Source organism: Magallana gigas, chromosome 9, assembly GCF_963853765.1.
Source record: "Magallana gigas chromosome 9, xbMagGiga1.1, whole genome shotgun sequence".
Classification (NCBI taxonomy): domain Eukaryota; kingdom Metazoa; phylum Mollusca; class Bivalvia; order Ostreida; family Ostreidae; genus Magallana; species Magallana gigas.
Genome location: NC_088861.1, coordinates 26,634,774 through 26,649,908, shown reverse-complemented (window position 1 = coordinate 26,649,908; position 15,135 = coordinate 26,634,774). Strand labels below are relative to the sequence as shown.

Below are 15,135 nucleotides of genomic sequence, written 5' to 3'. Positions count from 1 at the left end.
ATGTTATGGTGATGTTCTATATTATTATTTCTTTATAATCATTTTACTTATTCATAAACAATTTTACAAACTACAAACCTTCACACTCCCAACATGGCGATTCGGATAGTCTGGTTACCGTATCCGGGTGGTTTCGCTCCGATCGCTTGTTCGCGCTGAGAGGTTTCGCTCCGAATACATGATCGCCCCGAGTGGATTCGCCCGGATTGTTTTAATAAACACTACAATACACACTGCTTGTTGCTTTGGTTTTTAAATATGTAATTTAAATTATTTCTATCTATACATAAGTGGTAAATTAAATGTATGCTCCATGCGAGTGACTTGATTCTGTGATTTCCGACAGTGCAAATTAAGTGTGCGAGTGACACCCATAGTGAACTAATAGACTATCACTAGTGCTTTAAATTTGACTTTGATAGTGCACCTACCTCCTCAGTCACTAGTGCTTTTTTTTTAATATGTGTTGATGTATGTTGATGTGTTTTCTCAATATTTTCTATGACTTTTATATTACAATTAATCTATAAAAGTTTACATGTCTTCTTCTGTTCTTCTGTTCACCATATAATTAAGTTAAAGAGTAATAGATGATAAAGATCACAACAGCATAATTATCTATATATACAAGATGTATACTACATAATTAATTAAGAAAACCTATTAATATTATACATAATTAAGTGAAATCACGGAAAATTTGCAAAAAATGATTTCACTCCCATGACAATGACATTACAAATGTTCATAAAGGCATTAAGAAAGCAATGTAAGTAATTTTAAAATTTTACATTACTAAGTGAATTCACGGATATATAATGGCTCACGGAAGATTGGCTAAAAATGCCTTCACTATATACCTGTACGTGTATATTGTTTATATTTATTGTACTAATGAGCTGTATAGCTTAAAGTTAATAAATAACTGAACTGAATACACAAATGTTTATAAAAGGCATTTATTAAGACAGCTCGATTACGTAAAATCAAGATAATTTTAAATTATTCCATAAAACACAACGTTAGCAATTATTTGGGGTTTGCTTAGATCGATAAATACAGGTAATCCTTGATCGTTAATAATACCTATATAATATATTGAAAAGGGGCGAAACCTCTCGGCGCGAAACCTCTCAGCGCGAACAAGTGATCGGAGCGAAACCACCCGTTACCTGGTTACCTGTACAATCGTCACGTGGTTTCTTTATTTGTAGGTCAATGGGTCGCCTCCTTCCTTTATAAACACATTTTTCTTGATGGGACCTGTTGTTAATATTATAATGATAATCGTTAATGATTTTTTTTTTAAAGCAAGAAGTCAAGTTTCGGGATTTGCCTAGCGTAAAGTGTATCTGAGGCCGGAGAAGGAGGGGGGGGGGGGGGGGTCGACACCCCCAGGCACGGATCCAGAAAATTTTTAAAGGTGGGGGTTACGGGGAAATTTGCTGGAATATAAAAAACATCATTGTCTCAAGTCACGGTCTTGGGTCCACGTTGGTAGGAGAGGATATGTAGACTTGCAGGATTTTTAGGGGCAGTCTCTAAAAGACCCGAAACTTGTACGAATAGGAGTAGCTGCACGTCTGTAGCCCCCGGTCTAAAAAAGAATCGAATAGACGACCAGGTTTTTGAGAACGGGAACTACAGACCTGCAACTAGATTAGGAGGTTAATGTGACGAAGCTTTTAAAGTTTTCAATGCATTAAAGAGTAAAATGAAACCGTGAAATTAACTCCAATATTGGCCATCCCGTTTATATATAAATGCTAAATAATTTTGTATTATTTTGAAGAAAAGATATCTAGAGAAAAAATTGCAATATTTTACAAGTTTCTGGTATAAGAAAAGTCTTAGAATTGTTCACTAAAAATGTTGCAAAGTTTGATACTTTATCTATAAGTAGATCATAACAGAATAGGAATTTTACAATTTTTATTTAACTATAAATCAATATCATGAAATGCACACTATCATATTACAGTAATACGATGATCTCTCATCAATGTCGAAATAGCCATGCATGTGTCTGGAACTACGCAAAGACTATCTCTATTCTTTGATTTTTTTTAGTTTAAACCATCTACATGTATGTACTTATTACAAGGCTTTACATTTGAAGAATTGTTTTAAAAATTTCCTTTTTAGGCTTTTTAAGGAAGAAGAGTCGAGATGATTCTGTTATACAGGATACTCATGTAGAGTAGTTATCTTTGGAAAAGTAAAACGTACTATAGTTCTAAAAAAAACCCAGAAGGACAACATGTAGTTTTAATATTTAGATACTACTTGTATTTTGTTTCTACTACCATAAAATACAATTCTTGCATAAAATATCTAAAAAGAAAGCAGACTTCTTGAATATTTACATCACTAGCTACAATGTACATGTACGTAAATTAATGGCCGGTGATTCTATCAATACAATTTTTATTACATGTAGATATTGTACATTGTTGATCTATAGCAGTCATTCATACCCCCCCCCCCCCCCCATCAACGAAAATTAGCACTCAGCATTTTAAATAATTTTACTAATTAGTACATGTGCAGACACTGCCGAAACAGTCTCCTATATTCTCCTATATAAGACAATTTTGGCCGATGTTAATTCACACCCAGTGTCTCTTACTTCTTTCTCTCTCTTCCCTTTTATTTTTTACCAATTTCAAGGAGAGGTTGCAACTCTTGTTAACCCAAACTCTCCTTCTGGATCAACCACTGCATCTCTTCCCCTATTTGACCGTCCGCCATCAAACCCAAGATTAGAGAGAAATCATCATATTTTCTAATTTTCTAATCAACATTAATTATAGTGAAAGAAGTTTGTTAACCACATTTTTACATTTTACTTTACAGGGTTATTGTTCACTCGGTTTTTATTTCATTTAACTTTAGTTTCCATTTTCATTATCAAGATAAATTTCTAAAAACTGCATGCATGGTTCACATGTATCGAGAATAGACGTCCACGAACAAATCACCTGTCAATCAAAATTAACCAGTACTTTTGGCATGGGAGAATTATAATAAACCCTCGTCAACGGTGGGATTTTACAATTTACAGCCGTTCCATTGGGTAATGCTTAACACAAAAAACCGGCTTACTCTGTACAGAGACATAAATAACATTGTTATTTATGTCTCTGCTCTATGCAATGTTGTACATTTTTTAAAAGCTTAATTTTCTTATGATATAAAGCTGATGTTAAGTGACTGTGAAGTGAATCGTAATAGAGCACGCTTGGATCCACGATTAAATGTTTTCATAAGGGGTCTTGTAAATATGATTTTGCTGCCAAATGGGGTATCCCGATGCTTATTTTAGATAGATTTACAAATAGGTTTTCTAGAAGAGGGAGACCGTAACCCCCCCCCCCCCCCCCCGCCAACTGAAATTCAGATCACAGTGTAGGAACGGAAGTGTACAGTTTGGGATAGCGCTGTTTGTCAAGCTATAAAAATAGTAAATAGATTGAACACGTACATGTAGCTCTCCGTACAGTCGAAGATACTCTCAGTGTAATTGTTCTCAAATTAATTTATCAATAAATGTAAAAAGCTTAGAATAGAATTAAACATTCAGTAATCACCATTCATATTACCTCGTATTATTACGAAAGTTGGGGAAATTAGGATCGTCGTCGCCAATTAATTTTTCTCATCTTGTATGCACTCATCTTTCATGGAATTGAGTTGAGAACTGAGTTGAGTAATTTTAAAATGTTGGTGACGGAGGAGCCAGGTATTTAACATGCTATTTTATCTATTATATTCAACCCGTGTTGCAGACAGAACCCCCTTCGTCCCCAGGTTGAACTCGGAAATGATTTTTCTCATCTATATGTTTTGGGGTAAATCTTTAGGGAAATTCTGTTTTGACATGTATACACGCATTGCAAGTAAGATACTGATACTGTGCATAGGAGATAGCGCTATTGTTGTAAAATAATGAATAAAATATATAAAATTTACATGTATTTTTAATGTTACGAACAGCAAGTTATTAAGTTATTAGTAGATTAATATTCACTGCAATGACCCCTTGAAGGGAGAGGAGTCCTTAACCCCCCCCCCCCCCGGTGTAGGAACGGTAGATAGTAAACAAATTGAACATGTACATGTAGCTCTGCATACACACTCAAATTCACTCAGCAGATACAATTAGCAAATTCTAATATAAAAAAATGAACTAAGCTTTTATATCATTACTTCTAATGCAATTTATTTAAAGAATACAATAGACTCATGTGTTTAATTTTAAGGGGCTTTGTACAATGTCCAATTTATTCTCTAAAAAAAATGAATGACCAATTTGTCCATTAATTCTGTCGTTTTCTGTCTTGAAAGTTACTGATGCCTTCCGTCAATTTCTAGTAGCAATGCTCATAAATTAAATGTGATTTACTGTGCACAATGATGAAATATTGCTGCGAGAAAACAACCAGGTAGCCCAAACTTTGTTAAAAACAAGGACATTTTAATTTAAACATATTTTATTGAGTAATCAAATGGATTAGGCAACAGGCAAAGCCTATATAAACCCTCTCCAAAATACAAAGTCAAGAAGTGGTGTTATAAAATAATCATAGAATATGGTATAAAGTATAATTTACCAGTTTACAGAGTGATATATTATTGATATTTTATGTATACAACACAAAGGATAATTGGATAATAAATAATAAGCTTGATTTTAATTTTGTCATATGATTATAAATTGTAAGTTAATTTGTTGTTTAGCTGTAAGCATATACATGAACACATTCATTCCTACATTTATAAACCCATCACCTCGTTCATTCATACCGACAGACAGACATAGTATATTGGTGTCATGATCCAGCCCATTTGAGAGAATCAGTGATTAAAAAAAGAACTAATAAGTAAAAAAACTAGATCTCGTTACGAGTAACGAGTAGGTCTTCCGTCCGATTTTGTTTTCATATGATACGATGAAATATCGATATTCTCTGCCAAATCTGCGATCTTGGTGAATCTAGGTTTTTTGTCTCGAGACCGAAAACGGACGAACAAAAGAGGTTTATGAAAATAAAAGCTAGGGTTTTTTATACATATGTTTAGTGTACACTACTGTTAATCATAGCAGATGAAACACCAAAGATAATCAGTAAAACTTGTGAAAAAAATGAATTGTTTGAACTCTTCTGGTGAGTACCGGAAGTGACGGTTGACAAAAGAAAACCCGTTAAATATATCTTCAATCGATTGTCTATCATTTATAAAAGTTTGTGTCTCAATCACTTACAGTGACTAAAATCTCGCTGGTATCAATTTTGTAAAAAAGGCTAAGTACCAAAGATATTTGAAATCTTGCTTGTTTTCAAGTTATCTGTAATATAGTTTACGAGTGTCTTGGCTCCTCATTTAAGGGGCCAGCCCCTTTTTCTTGAGTTCAATCGAAAGTTCTCACGAATACTAACATTTTTTGTTCTTACACCCATCTAAAATTGTTGTTCATTTTTGAGATACAAATGATTGAATATTTTAGGGGCCAGCCCTATAGATCCTTAATGGGGACAGACTTTGGAGTTTTGATTAGTGGAATTGATTAGAATCATCAATGCAAACATTTTCTTTTCTACATTGCCTAACAAAATATGTCTCCTTCTCTAGATATATTGCATCAAAGTTTAAGTACTTTGGCCCCTTAAAATCCCTAATTACGTCATAAATGGGTGTGAAAATGATTTTACCTGATAAATATTGCTACAATCAACAACTTTGCTTCTATATTGCATTACAAAATTTTGATCGTTTTTAAGTTATTTGCAATAGAGTTTACGAGTGTCTTTGCCCCTAATTTAAGGGGCCAGCCCCTTTTTCTTGATTTTGTTGGAAAGAACGTTTAATTATCTACTACTTTTGTTCTATATGTCTTAACAAAATATCAACTGATAAAAAGATACAGATGAAAACGTATGAAGAATTTGAATGAAAATTCGTACCCAATTTTCGTGCCCAGGCGAGCTCCAAAAAATGGCGCCACTGGCGTAAAACAAAATAATAGTGCACAACTTCAGACTATAGACTACCTATCCTGAAAATTTCATAGTCATTTCTCTGATAGTTTCTGAGATCAGCTCTGCACAAAATAGGTCGTAAAAATGTACAAAATGGCCGATAAATTGGTACCGGAAGTGCCGACAGGAAAAATCTCAAAAACGTATGAAGTTTACATCAAGTCTCATCTTCTCTGAAAAAATGGTCGAAATCGGTCGAATAGTTTTCGAGAAATCTCGTGCACAAAATTTGTGGAAAAAAATAATAATAACTAGATACGATCTCGTTACGAGTAACGAGGAGGTCTTCCGTTCAATTTTTTAAACAATTCGATTAAAATATCAATGAAATTTCAGAATTCTCCCTCAACCACCTCCTTTTAGATAATGTATACGATTGTCAATATCCTTTAAAATGCTTAACAAAGAGTTTTGCTTTTTAACATACAGCACATTAAAGATTTAAGATTTTAGTCCCCTAAAATCTCTAATTACGTCATCAATGGGTTTGGAAATGAGTTTTACAAACAGATACTGCTGCTATCAACAACTTTGCTTCTATAATGCATTACAAAATCTTGATCATTTTTAAGGTATGAGTAATAGAGTTTAGGAGTCTATTTGCCCCTAATTTAAGGGGCCAGTCCCTTTTTCTTGGTTTTATACGAAAGGTCTCATGAATACTAACATTTTTTGTTCTTACATCCATCCAAAATTGTTGATCACTTTTAAGATACAAATGATTGAATATTTTAGGGGCCAGCCCTCTAGATCCTTAATGGGGATAGAAATTCGTGTTTTGATAAGTGGAATCAATTTAAATCATTTTTTCAAACATTTTTTCTTCTATGACGTCTAACAAAATATGTATTCTTCTCTAGTTATTTTTCGTCAAAGTTTAAGTACTTTGGCCCCTAAAAATCCCTAATTACGTAATAAATGGGCGTGGCAATGATTTTTTCAAATAGATATTGGTACGATCAACAACTTTGCTTCTATAATGCATTACAAAATCTTTATCGTTTTTAAGTTACTTGTAATAGAGTTTACGAAGGCCTTGGCCCCTAAAAAAAGGGGCCAGCCCCTTTTTCTTGATTTCTTTGAAAAGGTCTTAAAAATACAAATATTTTTTGTTCTTACACCCATGTAAAATTGTTGATCATTTTTGAGATACAAATGATTGAATATTTTAGGGGCCAGCCCTCTAGATCCTTAATGGGGACAGAAAATCGTGTTTTGATAAGTGGAATCAATTTAAATCATTTATTCAAACATTTTCTCTTCTATGATGTCTAACAAAATATGTATACTTCTCTAGTTATTTTTCGTCAAAGTTTAAGTACTTTGGCCCCTAAAAATCCCTAATTACGTAATAAATGGGCGTGGCAATGAGTTTTTCTAATAGATATTGGTACAATCAACAACTTTGCTTCTATAATGCATTACAAAATCTTTATCGTTTTTAAGTTATTTGTAATAGAGTTTATGACTGTCTTGGCCCCTAATTTAAGGGGCCAGCCCCTATTTCTTGATTTTGTTGAAAAGAACTTTTGATTATCTACCACTTTTGTTATATATGTTTTAACAAAATATCAACTAATAAAAAAATACAGATCAAAACGTATGAAAAATTTGATTCGAAATTCATACCCAATTTTCGAGCCTATGCGAGCTCATAGAAATGGCGCCACTGGCGCCAAAAAACTACATTGTGCACAACTTCAACTTATAGTCTACCTATCCTGAAAATTTCATATTCCTATCTCTGATAGTCTCTGAGTTTATGTCTGCACAAAATTAGTCGTAAAAACTTACAAAATCGGCCGTAAATCGGAACCGGAAGTGCCGATTTCAAAATTTAAAAAAACTTCTAGAATTATGACCACTGGCAATCATCTGAGAAAAAATGGTCGAAATCGGCCGAATAGTTTTCGAGAAATCGCGTGCACAAAATTCGTGGAAAAAAATAATAATAATAACTAGACACGATCTCGTTGCGAGCAACGAGGAGGTCTTCCGTCCGATTTTTAGAAGAGGAAATGACCTTGCCTTTTATCTTCAGCAACGAAACATATCAAGAAATGCAGATGTGATCTAAAAGAGCGATGGATGAAGGATTATAGACCCCGTTGGATTCCTAATTTGAAGGACCAGCCCCATTTTATATCATATTAAATAAGAGATCTTTTGACCTTATAACAGATCTAATGACCTGTAATAAAAAGAAACCAAAGACAAAAAAGAGGGTCTTCCTTTGAAAACGGAAGACCCTAATAACAATAAGAATAGAAGGGTGTTCCGCTGAAGACGGAAGACCCTAATAATAAAAAAAACTGTTTTTGTCTAAATCTTAATTGAAGAGTGTTTTTCGACTTGTACTACAGTCCAACAACCCTTTTATGTTGAATATTTTAGTTAGAAAAAGAAACAAAAAGGAGAGAAAGTAATACTGGTACTGTACCAGTTATCGGCTAAGACCAGTTATCGGCTAAACTGAGAGTTCGGGTTTATAGCAGGCGACAATCCAAGATTTTTTAATTCAGTCGTCTTTTTCGAATAAAAAAAAGTAAGTTTGCTTGAAAACTTTCTTGAATATGTTTTATACATGAGCTTAAACGATCTTTGTTTACCGCTGATTTTACATCTTTGCACTTTCAGCAGTGGGGGAAGTGACGTAATAAGTTAAAAATAGAATATTACCTCTTTGTGGTACATTATTATATCCCTTATAAAATCATTACATTTAACATGTATAAACAAAAGGAATTCCCGAATTTCCGAGAGATTCGTAGCGCAATTGAACGCCTGATTGCACAATTATGTATTGAATAGTATACGATTTGGTGTATTACCGTATGATAATAAACGAATTATTTTATGAGTTTTGTTTATAATGTATCATGACCCCGAATACTTTAGTCTGACCTCACAAGGGGCATAATTCAAACTACATTTAGCAGAGTATAAAATCAACATGAACACGGATTTTTACTCTGTTATTATCACGAAGCCAATAACTGGTACAGTAAATCGTAAAAACTCGGCAAATTCGGGGCGTGCTTAAAAGCACAAAACAAGATATTTTGGGTTCTAAATAATGATATAAACTAACAGATTGATAAATAAGGAGTTCACTTTTTAAAGTATGTCAAGTTTTATCCAAAAATATCAAGAAATAAGGAATTACGAAAAGAAAACGTTAAATTTTAGCCGATAACTGGTACAGTGCCAGTAGAGAGAAAGAGCAAATCTTGGCTCCGGCGAGATTCGAACACACAACCTTTGCAGGTATCTCAAAACATGGCTGACGCGAAATAATTCCCGAATTTGTCTTTGAATTTGGGGCGTTTTTGCCCGGAGGAGGAGCTGAGTTTTTGTATGAGATGAAAAACAACGTGTAAGATGTCTGACTATTCAGGTTTGGTAACAATGCGAGGTCATTTGAAATATTGATGCGTGTTTGTGTCTGGAGGGGGTTGAAAAGACCCGAGCTTAATTTTCGTCTTAAATAAATCGAAAATAGAATTTTGAGGTGTGGGTCTCGGATGCGGTTAACAACAATTAGGGGAAGTCCTAAAACAATGACTGATGCATTTTACCCATGTATTTCAGTGTTGAGATTTTTTTTCGTGTCGTTTTCTATTATGTTTGACTGTTTGATTTGATTGATAAAATCTTTATAAATGTAGAAATAACGAAATCAGTAACACGTAAATTTATTCGGTAAAAATTTGATGACAGTAATTTCAACAGTTCTAACATTCATAAGTAGTTCACACGCTATCGTAGATACAGACAAAATAGAAAACAAGAAATATACATGCAACAGAAATATAACGCGGCTGCTTACATCCCTTGTACTGTGTAAATTTTAAGTCTCCGTACGGGCTATACTCGCCGTTTGATCTCAGGAATTTCTTCTTAATTGTTCAATCCGCTGCATATTTGGATGACAATAAGAATGGGGTCCAAGGTTTTTTTCTACAGTCATGTCAAGCACGCCAATCGAAACTCAAATGCCCAAAAATTTATAACTCTCTTAAACATGAACGAATATGTCTGGTCATTAGTACAGTAATCTAGAATTGAATTAGGTTGAAAATAAAGGCTCAAGATGAAAGATCCAGTAAAATAAGGCCAGAAAAACTAAATGATTTTGTGAATAGGAAGGGGGGGGGGTCGGTGCGTGTACAGTGTGTAAATTTAATTTCCACGTATAGGCATCAAGCGCCGTTTAATCTCAGGAATTTCGTCTTAATTGTTCAATCCGCTGCATATTTGACAGACAATAAGAATGGGGTCAGAGGTTCATTTTCACGAATTTTCATTAGGATTGAGTGAAGGGCTTGGGAGTCAGAATTTTTTTTTACAGTACATGTCAAACACAACAACTAAAACTCAAATGCCAAAAGCTTCATAACTCTGTTAATAATGAACGAATTGGTCTGGTAATTAGTACAGTAATCTAGAATGGTAATTAGTTGAAATTAAAGGTCGAAGATCAAAGATCAAGTAAAATCGGGCCCTAAAAACTAAATCATTTTTTGAATTTGGAGGGGGGAGGGGGTCGGTCGGTGACTTCTATATTAAACGTAGAAAATTAAATTCTAAATATCACATATTGCAATATGTGGTATTAAATAAAATACATATGTTAAAAACAATGTATAAGCGTTGTTTGAAAGATGTAACTATTGATTTTTTTTTTTTACATCTGTTTATTTTTAGGCTCAAACACTCATAAACGGGTGGTCAGTTTTCAAATCTTGTCGCAGTCACCCGTTCGTTTGTATAGTTACGAGTATAAACTTCGGAGGTTTTTCTTAATCCCAGACAGGCGACAGATTTGTATCAGTATATAGACATGCACAAAAAAGGAAAAAGTACACCATCATTAATAAAAATGACTTTTTAGCGTTGATTTCCAACCAGTAAGAAGACAATCATTAAACAATGAATTTCAAATTATTTGAATCCATAGACATTATCCCGTAACTTGAAATAAATACATGTATAATTTTTTGACGCCAATGTACATTTAGCCTCTATCCAATTTACTGCATGTTACCTGTACTTAGTTCTTATGTACTTGAGAGAGAGAGAGAGAGAGAGAGAGAGAGAGAGAGAGAGAGAGAGAGAGAGAGAGAGAGAGAGAGAGAGAGAGAGAGATTTTCTAGTTTTTTATAGTGTTTAGGGAATCAGTATATCAGCAACGTATGTCAATAAACGCATGCATACATGCAAGCGTGTATCTATATATGTGAACAAATACTAATCAGTCCTCCTTTTAAAGCCATGTAGAATAACGTTGGTGCATTGCTAAATGTTGTGTGCGTACAGTCATTAAGATGGCGGCATTTCTTTGATGCCGGCAAAGCGACCCAGTGAACTCTAATGCGGTCGTACTGCAGGGGCGCTTCGGCGGCATGTCTTTGATGGCGGCGATGCGAACTGCTGACAAAAACGAGCACTATATTTGTACTAAAAAAGCTGTTATTATTTTTATTTATGATAAAAATAAAACGGAAAACAATAAAAATCATCATTTTAAAGGTAAAATCGTTAAACAAAACAAAATTAGGGAAGAAAAAATAATCGGCACTCGGGGATGGAACCCGGGTCGCCTGGGCACAAGTCCAACACTCTAACGACTGAGCTACGCGGACTCTCGCTTCAGAACTTTTGAACTCAAAATCTCGGGAATGCCTGGATCGATTTTAACACGAATTTCATATTCTGAAGTGTTTTAAGCGTCTCTATAGAATAGAACATAAATAAAATTCAAATCTAAAAATTTGAAAAATTAAGGTTTTTCATTTCCTTCCAGTGACGACCGGAAGTGACGGCGGACGTTCGGATATGCGAAGGGCACTGCGGCCGTTCACTCTCTACCTTCTCTGAAAGTTTGAAGGTTCTATCATAAATACTTTTTGAGAAAAATCGTGAACAAGCAAAAACGTAAAATCTTTAATATCTCGGTACCGGAAGTGACGATCAAAAAAAGCTCGTGTACTTTTCTTACAAATTTTGTCATGAATAAGATCTGAAAATTTCATGAAAATTGGCTGAAGCATTTTTGAGAAAACGTGACAGAAAAAAAAAAACAATAAAAATAATAGTGAAAAAGAAACAAAGCAATAACAATAAGGTCTTCCGTTGGAAACGGAAGACCTTAACTAGATACGATCTCGTTACGAGTAACGAGTAGGTCTTCCGTTCAATTTTTTAAACGATTCCATTAAAATATCAAAGAAATTTCAGAATTTCCACTCAACCCCTCCTTTTCAGATAATGTATACGATTGTCAATATCCTTTCAAATGCTTAACAAAGAGTTTTGCTTTATCACATACAGCACATTAAAGATTTAAGATTTTAGTCCCCTAATATCCCTAATGACGTCATCAGTGGGTGTGGCAATGGGTTTTACAAACTAATATTGTTACAATCAACAACTTTACTTCTATAATGGTTTACAAAATCCTAATCGTTTTTAAGGTATTTGTAAGAGTTGTTTTTAAGTTATTTGTAATAGAAATTTCGAGTCTCTTGGCCCCTAATTAAGGGGCTAGCCCCTTTTTCTTGATTTCTGTGAAAAGGTCTTAAGAATACAGACATTTTGTGCTCTTACACCCATCTTAAATTGTTGTTCATTTTTGAGATACAAATGTTTGAATATTTTAGGGGCCAGACCTGTAGATCCCTAATGGGGACAGACATTGGTGTTGTGATAAGTGGAATCGATTTAAATCATAAATGCAAACATTTTCTCTTCTATGATGTCTAACAAAATATGTCTCCTTTTCTAGATATATTGCGTCAACGTTTATGTACTTTGGCCCCTAAAAATCCCTTATTGCGTAATAAAGGGGCGTGGCAATGATTTTTTCTGATAGATATTGGTATTATCAACAACTTTGCTTCTATAATTGATACCAATATCTTTATCGTTTTTAAGTTATTTGTAATAGAATTTACGAGTCTCTTGGCCCCTGATGAAAGGGGTCAGCCCCTTTTTCTTGATTTCTTTGAAAAGGTCTTAAGAATACAAACATTTTTGCTCTTGCACCTATCTTAAATTGTTGTTCATGTTTGAGATACAAATGTTTGAATATTTTAGGGGCCAGCCCTGTAGTTCCCTAATGCGGACAGACATTAGTGTTTTGATAAGTGGAATCGATTTAAATCATTGATGCAAACATTTTCTTCTTTATGATGTCTAACAAAATATGTCTACTTCTCTTGATATATTGCGTCAAAGTTTAAGTACTTTGGCCCCTAAAAATCCCTAATTACGTAATAAATGGGCGTTGCAATGACTTTTTCTAATAGATATTGGTACGATCAACAACTTTGCTTCTATAATGCATTACAAAATCTTTATCATTTTTAAGCTATTTGTTATAGAGTTTACGAGTGTCTTGGCCCCTAATTTAAGGGGCCAGCCCCTTTTTCTTAAATTGAATCGAAAGGTCTCATAAATTCTAACATTTTTTGTTCTGACATCTATTTAAAATTGTTCTTCATTTTTGAAATACAAATGTTTGAATATTTTAGGGGCCAGACCTCTAAATCCTTAATGGGGACGGAAATTCGTGTTTTGATAAGTGGAATCGATTTAAATCATAAATTCAAACATTTTCTCTTCTATGATGTCTAACAAAATATTTCTGCTTCTCTAGTTATATTGCGTCAAAGTTTAAGTACTCTGGCCCCTAAAAATCCCTAATTACGTAATAAATGGGCGTGGCAATGATTTTTTCTAATAGATATTGGTACGATCAACAACTTTGCTTCTATAATGCATTACAAAATCATTATCGTTTTTGAGTTATTTGTAATAGAGTTTATGACTGTATTGGCCCCTAAATAAAGGGGCCAGCCCCTTTTTCTTGATTTCGTTGGAAAGAACTTTTGATTATCTACCACTTTTGTTATACATGTCTTAACAAAATATCAACTAATAAAAAGATATAAATCAAAACGTGTGAAAATTTTGAATGAAAATTCGTACCCAATTTTCGTGCCCAGGCGAGCTCCAAGAAATGGCGCAACAGGCATTAAACAACTACATGTTGCACAACTTCAAACTATCGTCTACCTATCCTGAAAATTTCATATTCATATCTCTTATGGTTTCCGAGTTTATAGCTGCACAAAATGGGTCGTCGAAAATTACAAAATGGCCGATAATTCGGTACCGGAAGTGACTACGAAAAAATTAAGAAAAATGTTTTAAGTTTAGATCACGCCAAAACATCTGTGAAAAAATGGTTGAGATCGGTCGAATAGATTTCGAGAAATCTCGTGCACAAAATTTGGAAAAAAAAAAAAATAATAACTAGATACGATCTCGTTACGAGTAACGAGTAGGTCTTCCGTTCAATTTTTTAAACGATACAATTAAAATATCAAAGAAATTCAGAATTTTCACTCAACCCCTCCCTTTCAGATAATGTATACGATTGTCAATATCCTTTAAAATGCTTGACAATGAGTTTTCCATTTTTAAATACAGCACATTAAAGATTTAAGATTTTAGTCCCCTAAATCCCTAATGACGTCATCAGTGGCAATGAGTTTTTCAAACTAATATTGTTCGATCAACAACTTTGCTTCTATAATTAATGCCTATTAAAATCTTGATCGTTTTTAAGGTATTTGTAAGAGACTTTACGAGTCTCTTGGCCCATAATTTAAAGGGCCAGCCCCTTTCCCTAGAGTTCATCCAAAAGTCCCACGAATACTAACATTTTTTGTTCTTACAACCACCTAAAATGGTTGTTCATTTTTGAGATAAAATGATTGAATATTTTAGGAGCCAGTCCTCTAGATCCATAATGGTGACAGACATTGGTGCTTTGATTAATGGAATCGATTAGAATCATCAATGCAAACATTTTCTCTTCTACAATGCTTAACAAAATATGTCTCCTTTTCTAGATATATTGCGTCCAAGTTTAAGTACTTTGACCCCTTAAAAACCCTTATGACGCAATAAATGGGCGTGGCCTTGATTTTTTCTGAGATATATTGTTACGATCAACAACTTTGCTTCTATAATTGATAACAATATTTTTATCGTTTTTAAGTTATTTGTAATAGAATTTACGAGT

General features: G+C 33.8%; 3 protein-coding genes across 3 annotated transcripts in view; all 3 read right to left on the bottom strand.

Moving 5' to 3' along the window:
- LOC105349017 (E3 ubiquitin-protein ligase TRIM71) overlaps positions 1 to 15,135 on the bottom strand; it is a 98,267-nt gene that overhangs the window by 2,727 nt on the left and 80,405 nt on the right. The window lies entirely within an intron of this gene.
- Positions 1 to 15,135, bottom strand: part of LOC105319912 (E3 ubiquitin-protein ligase TRIM71) — a 241,989-nt gene that overhangs the window by 157,360 nt on the left and 69,494 nt on the right. The gene's annotated exons all lie outside the window — the stretch shown is intronic.
- LOC136271271 (uncharacterized) overlaps positions 1 to 15,135 on the bottom strand; it is an 81,862-nt gene that overhangs the window by 33,598 nt on the left and 33,129 nt on the right. The window lies entirely within an intron of this gene.